Genomic DNA, 12,500 nt, shown 5'->3' on the forward strand with positions numbered 1-12,500 from the left:
TACCCCCCTTTCTTGTAATCCGTGCACTAGAGGTGACAGAGGGGACCCAAGGCGCGAAAGTACCCGACCTCCTGGAGCCCTCGCTGGGATCCGGGAGGCAAATGGCACCTCATCGGGACTTCCAGGGAAGTTCGGCCATCTGGTCGCCCCCATTGGAAAGCATTGCGGGCGACCAGATGGCCGAGGCGATCCGGGCGACCAGATGGCCGAGGGGAGAGGGGCGACCAGATGGCCGAGGGGAGAGGGGCGACCAGATGGCCGAGGGGATCCGGGCGACCAGATGGCCGGGCACGAAAGGGACGCCATCTGGTCGCCCCGTGCCCCGACGAAGGAGGGAGCGGGCGCCTGGGGCATGGCGGGCCGGATGCCCGGGGCCCCAGCCAGGCCACAGCCATGGAGGCTGCCAGGGGCCAGCGGGCCCTCCGACCCGGGGCCCGCTTACACCTTCACAAGCAGGGGAGGCCTGCAAGGGACCAAAGGACCCCTGCCCTGGGCCCTGGGTGGAGCGGCAGCCCGGGGGACTGGGCCCAGGGCCGGAGCGCCCGACCCGGGGCCCCGACCGGGCCCCTGGACCCAGCCTGAGGCTCCCAGGCCCGGAGGCGCAGGGGAAGCCTCCCCGGGCCCGCCGGACCCCGTCCCCGGCACCCTGCCCCGCGGCAGGACCCAGGACGGTGGGGCTCCTGAACCCAGCCAAGCACGGGGAGGCTCCCCGGGCACCACGGAACCCCGTCCCGGGACTTTGGCAGTGCGGCAGGCCGGGGGACAGGGCCCGGGGCCGGATCACCCCACCCGGGGCCCAGCCGGGCCCCTGGACACAGCCGTGGCTCCCAAGCCCGGAGGCGCATGGGACGCCTCCCTGGTCCCTCCGGACCCCGTCCCGGGCACCCTGCCAAGCAGCAGGACCAAGGACAGAGCCCGGGATGGGGAGGCCGCCCTCCCCGGGCCCTCAGGGGCCCTAGCCACTGCTCCTGAACCCAGCCAAGCAAGGGGAGGCTCCCCGGGCACATCGGAACCCCTTCCCGGGCCCTTGGCAGTGCGGCAGGCTGGGAGACAGGGCGCAGGGCCGGAGCACCCCACCCGGGGCCCGGCCGGGCCCCTGGACCCAGCCGGGGCTCCCAAGCCCGGAGGTGCATGGGACGCCTCCCCGGACCCATGGAGCCCGCCCTGGGCATTGAGCCATGCTGTTGGCCTGGAGATGGGTGCCCCGGACGCCCGGGGGAGGTCTGTCCGGGACACATGGAGCCCGTCCTGGGCATTGAACCATGCCATTGGCCTGGAGAAGGGAGCCCCCTGGACGCCCGGGGGAGGACTGCCCGGTACCCGTGGAGCCCTTCCCGGGTACTTTGCAACGCCGTTGGCCTCCTGGAGATGGGTGCCCCCAGATGCCCGGGGGCGGGCTGCCCGGGATCCATGGAGCCCGTCCTGGGCACTTTTACATGCCGTCGGCCTGGAGGTGGGTGCCCTGGGCGCCCGGGGGAGGCCTGCCCGGGACCCGTGGAGCCCTTCCCAGGTACTTTGCCAATGCCGTTGGCCTCATGGAGATGGTTGCCCCGGACGCCCGGGGGAGGCCTGCGCGGGACCCATGGAGCCCGTCCTGGGCATTGAGCCATGCCATTGGCCTGGAGATGGGAGCCCCGGACGCCCGGGGGAGGACTGCCCGGTACCCGTGGATCCCGTCCTGGGCACTTTGACATGCCGTCGGCCTGGAGGTGGGAGCCCCGGACGCCCGGGAGCGGGCTGCCAGGGACCCATGGAGCCCGTCCTGGACACTTTGACATGCCGTCGGCCTGGAGGAGGGTGCCCGGGACGCCCGGGGGAGGCCTGTCCGGGACCCGTGGAGCCCTTCCCGGGTACTTTGCCAATGCCGTTGGCCTCATGGAGATGGGTGCCCCGGACGCCCGGGGGGGAGGACTGCCCGGTACCCGTGGAGCCCTTCCCGGGTACTTTGCAACGCCGTTGGCCTCCTGGAGATGTGTGCCCCGAACGCCCGGGGGGAGGGCTGCCCGGGGCCCGTGGAGCCCGTCCTGGGCACTTTGACATGCCGTCGTCCTGGAGGTGGGAGCCCCGGACGCCCGGGGGAGGACTGCCCGGGACCCATGGAGCCCTTCCCGGTTACTCTGCCATCCCGTTGGCCTCCTGGAGATGGGTGCCCCGGACGCCCGGGGGAGGTCTGTCCGGGGCCCATGGAGCCCGTCCTGGGCAGTGTGACATGCCGTCGGCCTGGAGGTGGGAGCCCCGGACGCCCGGGGGAAGGCTGCCCGGGACCCGTGGAGCCCTTCCCGGGTACTTTGCCATCCCGTTGGCCTCCTGGAGATGGGTGCCCCGGACGCCCGGGGGAGGTCTGTCCGGGGCCCATGGAGCCCGTCCTGGGCAGTGTGACATGCCGTCGGCCTGGAGGTGGGAGCCCCGGACGCCCGGGGGGAAGGCTGCCCGGGACCCGTGGAGCCCTTCCCGGGTACTTTGCCATCCCGTTGGCCTCCTGGAGATGGGTGCCCCGGATGCCCAGGGGAGGTCTGTCCGGGACACGTGGAGCCCGCCCTGGGCATTGAGCCATGCCGTTGGCCCGGAGAATGGAGCCCCCAGACGCCCGGGGGAGGTGTTGCCCAGTCATATCTCATCTGGTCCCCCGTGCAGAGAACCACCAGCCCTGGAGGGGTGTCCGGGCGTACCCTGCCCCTAGTAATCCAGAGGGAAATTACCCCCCTTTCTTGCAATCCGTGCACGCGAGGTGACAGAGGGGGCCCAGGGCGTAAAAGAACCCGACCTCATGGAGCCCTAGCTGGGATCCGGGAGGCGAATGGCACCTCATCGGGCCTTCCAGGGAAGCCCGGCCATCTGGTCGCCCCATTGGAAAGCATCGCGGGCGACCAGATGGCCGGGATCGAAAGGACTCCCAGCTCCCCATCCATCCCAAGCCTTCGCGGTAGGGTTCCTGACTGCCTGCCCACGCAAGGCAGGGCTCTTGGACCCCGGCTGGGCCTCAGGCGCAGGTTGGACCACCGGAGCTCTAGGGCCCAGACGACCTGGGGGAGGAATGCCCGGGACCCGTGGAGCCCGTCCTGGGTACTTTGACATGCCGTCGGCCTGGAGGTGGGTGCCCCGGACGCCCGGGGGAAGCTGCCCGGGACCCCTGGAGGCCGTCCTGGGTACTTTGACATTCCGTCGGCCTGGAGGTGGGAGCCCCGGACGCCCGGGGGGGAGGTCTGCCCGGGACCCATGGAGCCCGTCCTGGGTACTTTGCCAATGCCGTTGGCCTCATGGAGATGGGTGCCCCGGACGCCCGGGGGAGGTCTACCCGGGACCCATGGAGCCCTTCCCGGGTACTTTGCCAATGCCGTTGGCCTCATGGAGATGGGTGCCCCGGACGCCCGGGGGAGGTCTGCCCGGGACCCATGGAGCCCGTCCTGGGTACTTTGCCAATGCCGTTGGCCTCATGGAGATGGGTGCCCCGGATGCCTGGGGGAGGTCTGCCCGGGACCCATGGAGCCCATCCTGGGCACTTTGACATGCCGTCGGCCTGGAGGTGGGAGCCCCGGACGCCCGGGGGAGGGCTGCCCGGGACCCATGGAGCCCGACCCGGGCACTCTGCCATGCCGTCAGCCTGGATGGAGCCCCGGACGCCCAGGGGACGAATGCCCGGGACGCATGGAGCCCGTCCTGGGCACTTTTCCGTGCCTTCAGCCTGGAGCCCCCAGACACCCAGGGGAGGACCACCGTGAAAACCATGGAGCCCGACCTGGGCACTCTGCCATACCGTCAGCCTAGATGGAGCCCCGGGCGCCCAGGGGACGAATGCCCGGGACGCATGGAGCCCGTCCTGGGCACTTTTCCATGCCGTCAGCCTGGATGGAGCCCCGGACGCCCGGGGGACGACTGCCCAGGAGCCATGGAGCCCGTCCTGGGCAATTTGACATGCAGTTGGCCTGGAGGAAGGAAGCCCCGGGTGGCCTAGGGAGGTGTTGCCCAGGCATAGCCCATCTGGTCCCTATGGCAGAGAACCACCAGCCTCGGAGGGGTGTCCGGGCTAACCCTTCTCCCTAGTAATCCGGAGGAAAATTACCCCCTTTTCTTGTAATCTGTGCACGCGAGGTGACAGAGGGGACCCAAGGCGTGAAAGAACCCGACCTCATGGAGCCCTCGCTGGGATCCGGGAGGCGAATGGCACCTCATCGGGACTTCCAGGGAAGTTCGGCCATCTGGTCCCCCCATAGGAAAGAGTTGCGGGCGACCAGATGGCCGAGGGAATCTGGCCGATCAGATGGCCGGGCATGGAGGTGAAGCCACCTGGACTCTTCCCCACCCCGTCCCGGGACGAATGCCCAGAACGCATGGAGCCCGTCCTGGGCACTTTTCCATGCCGTCGGCCTGGAGCGCCCCGACACCCAGCGGAGGACCACCCTGGAAACCATGGAGCCCGACCCGGGCACTCTGCCATGCCGTCAGCCTGGATGGAGCCTCGGGCGCCCGGGGGACGAAGGCCCGGGACGCATGGAGCCCGTCCTGGGCACTTTTCCATGCCGTCGGCCTGGAGCGCCCCGACACCCAGGGGAGGACCACCCTGAAAACCACGGAGCCCGACCCGGGCACTCTGCCATGCCGTCAGCCTGGATGGAGCCCCGGACGCCCGGGGGACGAATGCCCAGGACGCATGGAGCCCATCCTGGGCACTTTTTTCCATGCCATTGGCCTGGGGCGCCCCAACACCCAGGGGAGGACCACCCTGAAAACCATGGAGCCCGACCTGGGCACTCTGCCATGCCGTCAGCCTGGATGGAGCCCCGGACGCCTGGGGGGAGGACTGCCCGGGACCCGTGGAACTCGTCCTGGGCACTCTGACATGCCGCTGGCCCGGGGAAGGGAACCCCGGACGCCCGGGAACCGTGGAGCCCGTCCTGGGCACTCTGACAAGCCGTTGGCCCGGGGAAGGGAGCCCCGGATGCCCGGGCCCGTGGAGCCCGTCCTGGGCACTCTGACAAGCCGTTGGCCCGGGGAAGGGAGCCCTGGACGCCCGGGACCCGTGGAGCCTGTCCTGGGCATTCTGACAAGCCGTTGGCCCGGGGAAGGGAGCCCCGGACGCCCGGGACCCGTGGGGCCCGTCCTGGGCACTCTGACATGCCGCTGGCCCGGGGAAGGGAACCCCGGACGCCCGGGAACCGTGGAGCCCGTCCTGGGCACTCTGACAAGCCGTTGGCCCGGGAAGGGAGCCCCAGACGCCCTGGACCCGTGGAGCCTGTTCTGGGCACTCTGACAAGCCGTTGGCCCGGGGAAGGGAGCCCCGGACGCCCGGGACCCGTGGGGCCCGTCTTGGGCACTCTGACATGCCGCTGGCCCGGGGAAGGGAACCCCGAACGCCCGGGAACCGTGGAGCCCGGCCTGGGCACTCTGACAAGCCGCTGGCCCGGGGAAGGGAGCCCCGGACGCCCTGGACCCGTGGAGCCTGTTCTGGGCACTCTGACAAGCCGTTGGCCCGGGGAAGGGAGCCCCGGACGCCCGGGACCCGTGGAGCCCGTCCTGTGCACTCTGACATGCCGCTGGCCCGGGGAAGGGAACCCCGGACGCCCGGGGGGAGGACTGCCCGGGACCCGTGGAACTCGTCCTGGGCACTCTGACATGCCGCTGACCCGGGGAAGGGAACCCCGGACGCCCGGGAACCGTGGAGCCCGTCCTGGGCACTCTGACAAGCCGTCAGACCGGGGAAGGGAGCCCCGGACGCCCGGGACCCGTGGAGCCCGTCCTGGGAACTCCGGCATGCCGTTGACCCGGGGAAGGGAGCCCCCAGACGCCCGGGGGAGGTGTTGCCCAGGCATATCTCATCTGGTCCCCCGGGCAGAGAACCACCAGCCCTGGAGGGGTGTCCGGGCATACCCTGCCCCTAGTAATCCGGAGGGAAATTACCCCCCTTTCTTGCAATCCGTGCATGCGAGGTGACAGAGGGGACCCAAGGCGTAAAAGAACCCGACCTCATGGAGCCCTAGCTGGGATCCGGGAGGCGAATGGCACCTCATCGGGACTTCCAGGGAAGCCCGGCCATCTGGTCGCCCCATTGGAAAGCATCGCGGGCGACCAGATGGCCGGGATCGAAAGGACTCCCAGCTCCCCATCCATCCCAAGCCTTCGCGGTAGGGTTCCTGACTGCCTGCCCACGCAAGGCAGGGCTCTTGGAACCCGGCAGGGCCTCAGGCGCAGGTTGGACCACCGGAGCTCTAGGGTCCGGACGACCTGGGGGAGGAATGCCCGGGACCCGTGGAGCCCGTCCTGGGTACTTTGACATGCCGTCGGCCTGGAGGTGGGTGCCCCGGACGCCCGGGGGGGAGGTCTGCCCGGGACCCATGGAGCCCGTCCTGGGTACTTTGCCAATGCCGTTGGCCTCATGGAGATGGGTGCCCCGGACGCCCGGGGGGAGGTCTACCCGGGACCCATGGAGCCCTTCCCGGGTACTTTGCCAATGGCGTTGGCCTCATGGAGATGGGTGCCCCGGACGCCCGCGGGAGGTCTACCCGGGACCCATGGAGCCCTTCCCGGGTACTTTGCCAATGCCGTTGGCCTCATGGAGATGGATGCCCCGGACGCCCGGGGGAGGTCTGCCCAGGACCCATGGAGCCCGTCCTGGGTACTTTGCCAATGTCGTTGGCCTCATGGAGATGGGTGCCCCGGACGCCCGGGGGGAGGTCTACCCGGGACCCATGGAGCCCTTCCCGGGTACTTTGCCAATGGCGTTGGCCTCATGGAGATGGGTGCCCCGGACGCCCGCGGGAGGTCTACCCGGGACCCATGGAGCCCTTCCCGGGTACTTTGCCAATGCCGTTGGCCTCATGGAGATGGATGCCCCGGACGCCCGGGGGAGGTCTGCCCGGGACCCATGGAGCCCGTCCTGGGTACTTTGCCAATGCCGTTGGCCTCATGGAGATGGGTGCCCCGGATGCCCGGGAGAGGTCTGCCCGGGACCCATGGAGCCCGTCCTGGGTACTTTGCCAATGCCGTTGGCCTCATGGAGATGGGTGCCCCGGATGCCCGGGGGAGGTCTGCCCGGGACCCATGGAGCCCGTCCTGGGTACTTTGCCAATGCCGTTGGCCTCATGGAGATGGGTGCCCCGGATGCCCGGGGGAGGTCTGCCCGGGACCCATGGAGCCCGTCCTGGGTACTTTGCCAATGCCGTTGGCCTCATGGAGATGGGTGCCCCGGACGCCCGGGGGAGGTCTGCCCGGGACCCATGGAGCCCGTCCTGGGCACTTTGACATGCCGTCGGCCTGGAGGTGGGAGCCCCGGACGCCCGGGGGAGGGCTGCCCGGGACCCATGGAGCCCGACCCGGGCACTGTGCCATGCCGTCAGCCTGGATGGAGCCCCGGACGCCCGGGGGGGCGAATGCCCGGGACGCATGGAGCCCGTCCTGGGCACTTTTCCGTGCCTTCGGCCTGGAGCCCCCAGACACCCAGGGGAGGACCACCGTGAAAACCATGGAGCCCGACCTGGGCACTCTGCCATACCGTCAGCCTAGATGGAGCCCCGGACGCCCAGGGGTCGAATGCCCGGGACGCATGGAGCCCGTCCTGGGCACTTTTCCATGCATTCGGCCTGGAGCCCCCAGACACCCAGGGGAGGACCACCGTGAAAACCATGGAGCCCGACCTGGGCACTCTTCAATACCGTCAGCCTAGATGGAGCCCCGGACGCCCGGGGGACGACTGCCCAGGAGCCATGGAGCCCGTCCTGGGCAATTTGACATGCAGTTGGCCTGGAGGAAGGAAGCCCCGGGTGGCCTAGGGAGGTGTTGCCCAGGCATAGCCCATCTGGTCCCCATGGCAGAGAACCACCAGCCTCGGAGGGGTGTCTGGGCGTACCCTTCTCCCTAGTAATCCAGAGGAAAATTACCCCCTTTTCTTGTAATCTGTGCACGCGAGGTGACAGAGGGGACCCAAGGCGCGAATGTACCCGACCTCCTGGAGCCCTCGCTGGGATCCGGGCGGCAAATGGCACCTCATCGGGACTTCCAGGGAAGTTCAGCCATCTGGTCGCCCCATAAGAAAGCGTTGCGGGCGACCAGATGCCCGAGGGGATCCGGGCGACCAGATGGCCGAGGGAATCTGGGCGATCAGATGACTGGACACGGAAGTGAAGCCGCCTGGACTCTCCCGACCCTGTCCCCGTCCCCGTGCCTGGGACGCATGGAGCCCGTCCTGGGCACTTTTCCATGCCTTCGGCCTGGAGTCCCCAGACACCCAGGGGAGGACCACCGTGAAAGCCATGGAGCCCGACCCGGGCACTGTGCCATGCCGTCAGCCTGGATGGAGCCCCGGACGCCCGGGGGACGAATGCCCGGGACGCATGGAGCCCGTCCTGGGCACTTTTCCATGCCTTCGGCCTGGAGCCCCCAGACACCCAGGGGAGGACCACCGTGAAAACCATGGAGCCCGACCCGGGCACTCTGCCATACCGTCAGCCTGGATGGAGCCCCGGACGCCCGGGGGACGAATGCCCGGGACGCATGGAGCCCGTCCTGGGCACTTTTCCATGCCTTTGGCCTGGAGCCCCCAGACACCCAGGGGAGGACCACCGTGAAAACCATGGAGCCCGACCCGGGCACTCTGCCATACCGTCAGCCTAGATGGAGCCCCGGACGCCCAGGGGACGAATGCCCGGGACGCATGGAGCCCGTCCTGGGCACTTTTCCATGCCTTCGGCCTGGAGCCCCCAGACACCCAGGGGAGGACCACCATGAAAACCATGGAGCCCGACCTGGGCACTCTGCCATACCGTCAGCCTAGATGGAGCCCCGGACGCCCGGGGGATGAATGCCTGGGACGCATGGAGCCTGTCCTGGGCACTTTTCCATGCCGTCAGCCTGGATGGAGCCCTGGACACCCGGGGGACGACTGCCCAGGAGCCATGGAGCCCGTCCTGGGCAATTTGACATGCAGTTGGCCTGGAGGAAGGAAGCCCCGGATGGCCTAGGGAGGTGTTGCCCAGGCATAGCCCATCTGGTCCCCATGGCAGCGAACCACCACCCTCGGAGGGGTGTCCGGGTGTACCCTTCTCCCTAGTAATCCGGAGCAAAATTACCCCCTTTTCTTGTAATCTGTGCACGCGAGGTGACAGAGGGGACCCAAGGCGTGAAAGAACCCGACCTCATGGAGCCCTAGCTGGGATCCGGGAGGCGAATGGCACCTCATCGGGACTTCCAGGGAAGTTCGGCCATCTGGTCCCCCCCATAGGAAAGCGTTGCGGGCGACCAGATGGCCGAGGGAATCTGGCCGATCAGATGGCCGGGCATGGAGGTGAAGCCGCCTGGACTCTTCCCCACCCCGTCCCCGTCCCGGGACGAATGCCCGGGACGCATGGAGCCCGTCCTGGGCACTTTTCCATGCCGTCGGCCTGGAGCGCCCCGACACCCAGGGGAGGACCACCCTGGAAACCATGGAGCCCGACCCGGGCACTCTGCAATGCCGTCAGCCTGGATGGAGCCCCGGACGCCCGGGGGACGAAGGCCCGGGACGCATGGAGCCCGTCCCGGGCACTCTGCCATGCCGCCGGCCTGGATGGAGCCCCGGACGCCCGGGGGACGAATGCCCGGGACGCATGGAGCCCGTCCCGGGCACTCTGCCATGCCGTCGGCCTGGATGGAGCCCCGGACGCCCGGGGGACGACTGCCCAAGAGCCATGGAGCCCATCCCGGGCACTCTGCCATGCCGTCCCGACAAATTCGTACGGACTCCTAACCTTCCGACACGGATCGGAATCGAGCCCATTCTGACCCAGCAGATTTCAGGTTGACTTGCTATATATTTCACGTACGATTTTATTGGGGCCGATTCCGATCCGGTACGTAAAAGCACATCCGACCGAATGTCGGACAACCAGGTACTCCCGGTGCCGGGGATCGAACCGTGATCACCAGATGGGGATATCCCAAAGATCTGGCATGGATACGGGGCGCCAGGACAGGTTTGAAGACCACTGATATTCATACGGACCTTCTGACATGGATCGGAATCGAACCCAGCAGGTTTCACGTTGACAGCCTCTATAGCAGGGGTCTTCAAACCAGTCCTGGCGCCCCGTATCCATGCCAGATTTTTGGGATATTCCCATCTGGTGACCACGGTTCGATCCCCGGCACCGGCGGCAGATTAGCCCAGCACCATGTGACTCTGGGCAATAGCTGGCGCCGCGGCTAGGGCGGCTGACTCCAGAATCTGGGGATCACGGTTCGATCCCCGGCACCGGCGGCAGATTAGCCCAGACCCATGTGACTCTGGGCAATAGCTGGCGCTGCGGCGGCTGACTCCGGAATCTGGAGATCACGTTTCGATCCCCGGCACCGGCGGCAGATTAGCCCAGCACCATGTGACTCTGGGCAATAGCTGGCGCCGCGGCTAGGGCGGCTGACTCCGGAATCTGGAGATTTATTTATTTAGGGTTTTTGTAGAGCGCGTAGTAACCCTCGAGCATCCCAGAGATCAGGGTTCCATCCCCGGCACCGGCCGCAGATTAGCCCAGCACCATGTGACTCTGGGCAATAGCTGGCGCCGTGGCTAGGGCGGCTGACTCCGGAATCTGGGGATCACGGTTCGATCCCAGGCACCGGCGGCAGATTAGCCCAGCACCATGTGACTCTGGGCAATAGCTGGCGCCGCGGCTAGGGTGGCTGACTACGGAATCTGGGGATCACGGTTCGATCCCCGGCACCGGAGGCAGATTAGCCCAGCACCATGTGACTCTGGGCAATAGCTTGTTTAATCTTCCCGACGGCCCCTAGCGCCTAGAGACCCTTACGGGTGATTGTGCGCTTTACAAATGTGGATTATTATTATTATTATTATTATTATTATTATTATTATTTGGGCCGATTCCGATCTGGTTCGTAAAAGCACATCTGCCAGAATCTGTCGGACAACCACGTACGCCCGGGAGAGGACTGCCCTGGACCCGTGGAGCCTGTCCTGGTCACTCTGACCTGCCATCGGCCTGGAGAAGGGAGCGCCGGACGCCCGGGGGGAGGACTGCCCGGGACCCGTGGAGCCCGTCCTGGGCACTCTGACATGCCGTCGGCCCGGGGAAGGGAGCCCCGGACGCCCGGGGAGAGGACTGCCCGGGACCCGTGGAGCCCGTCCTGGGCACTCTGACCTGCCGTCGGCCCGGGGAAGGGAGCCCCGGACGCCCGGGGGAGGACTGCCCGGGACCCGTGGAACTCGTCCTGGGCACTCTGACATGCCGCTGACCCGGGGAAGGGAACCCCGGACGCCCGGGAACCGTGGAGCCCGTCCTGGGCACTCTGACAAGCCGTCGGACCGGGGAAGAGAGCCCCGGACGCCCGGGACCCGTGGAGCCCGTCCTGGGAACTCCGGCATGCCGTTGGCCCGGGGAAGGGAGTCCCAGATACCCGGGACCCGTGGAGCCCGTCATGGGCACTCTGACAAGCCGTTGTCCCGGGGAAGGGAGCCCCGGACGCCCAGGACTCGTGGAGCCCGTCCTGGGCACTCTGGCATGCCGTTGGCCTGGGGAAGGGAGCCCCGGACGCCCGGGGCCCGTGGAGCCCATCCTGGGCACTTTGACATGCCGTTGGCCTGGGGAAGGGAGCCACGGACGCCCGGGGGGGGGAGGACTGCCAGGGACCCATGGAGCCCGTCCTGGGCACTTTGACCTGCCGTTGGCCTGGAGATGGAAGCCCCGGATGCCTGGGGGAGGACTGCCCGGGACCCATGGAGCCCGTCCCGGGTACTTTGCCATGCTGTTGGCCTCCTGGAGATGGGTGCCCCGGACGCCCGGGGGAGGACTGCCCGGGACGTATGGAGCCCGTCCCGGGCACTTTTCCATGCCGTCGGCAGGGATGGAGCCCCGGACGCCCGGGGGACGACTGCCCAAGAGCCATGGAGCCCGTCCTGGGCAATTTGACAAGCCATTGGCCTGGAGGAAGGAAGCCCCGGGTGGCCTAGGGAGGTGTTACCCAGGCATAGCCCATCTAGTCCCGCTAGCAGAGAACCACCTGCCTTGGAGGGGTGTCCGGGCGTAACCTGTCCCTAGTAATCCGGAGGGAAATTACCCCCCTTTCTTGCAATCTGTGCACACGAGGTGACAGAGGGGACCCAAGGCGCGAAAGTACCCGACCTCCTGGATCCCTCGCTGGGATCCGGGAGGCGAATGGCACCTCATCATGACTTCCAGGGCGACCAGATGGCCGAGGCGAGAGGGGCGACCAGATGGCCGGGACCAAAATGACGCCAATCTGCCTGCCCCGGAGCTGCAGGGCTCTGGGGCTGCAGGGTTCCGGGGGCTGCAGAGCTGCAGGTCTCTGGGGCTGCAGGGCTCTGGGGCTTCAGGCCTCCCCGGGCCCTGATGGACCCTCCGTCCCGGGCGCCTCTGACCCCCGGCCGGCTTGCAGGACGGAGGGGGGATTCCCGCACCACTGGGCCCTGCCGGACGGGGCTCAAGCCCCGGGCCCGGTCCCCGGCCCCGGGCCCGGCTTTCCGAAACCCTAGGCCAGGCCGGGGAGAGCCTCCCCTG

Source organism: Lissotriton helveticus, chromosome 5_1, assembly GCF_964261635.1.
Source record: "Lissotriton helveticus chromosome 5_1, aLisHel1.1, whole genome shotgun sequence".
In the NCBI taxonomy this organism is placed as follows: Eukaryota; Metazoa; Chordata; class Amphibia; order Caudata; family Salamandridae; genus Lissotriton; species Lissotriton helveticus.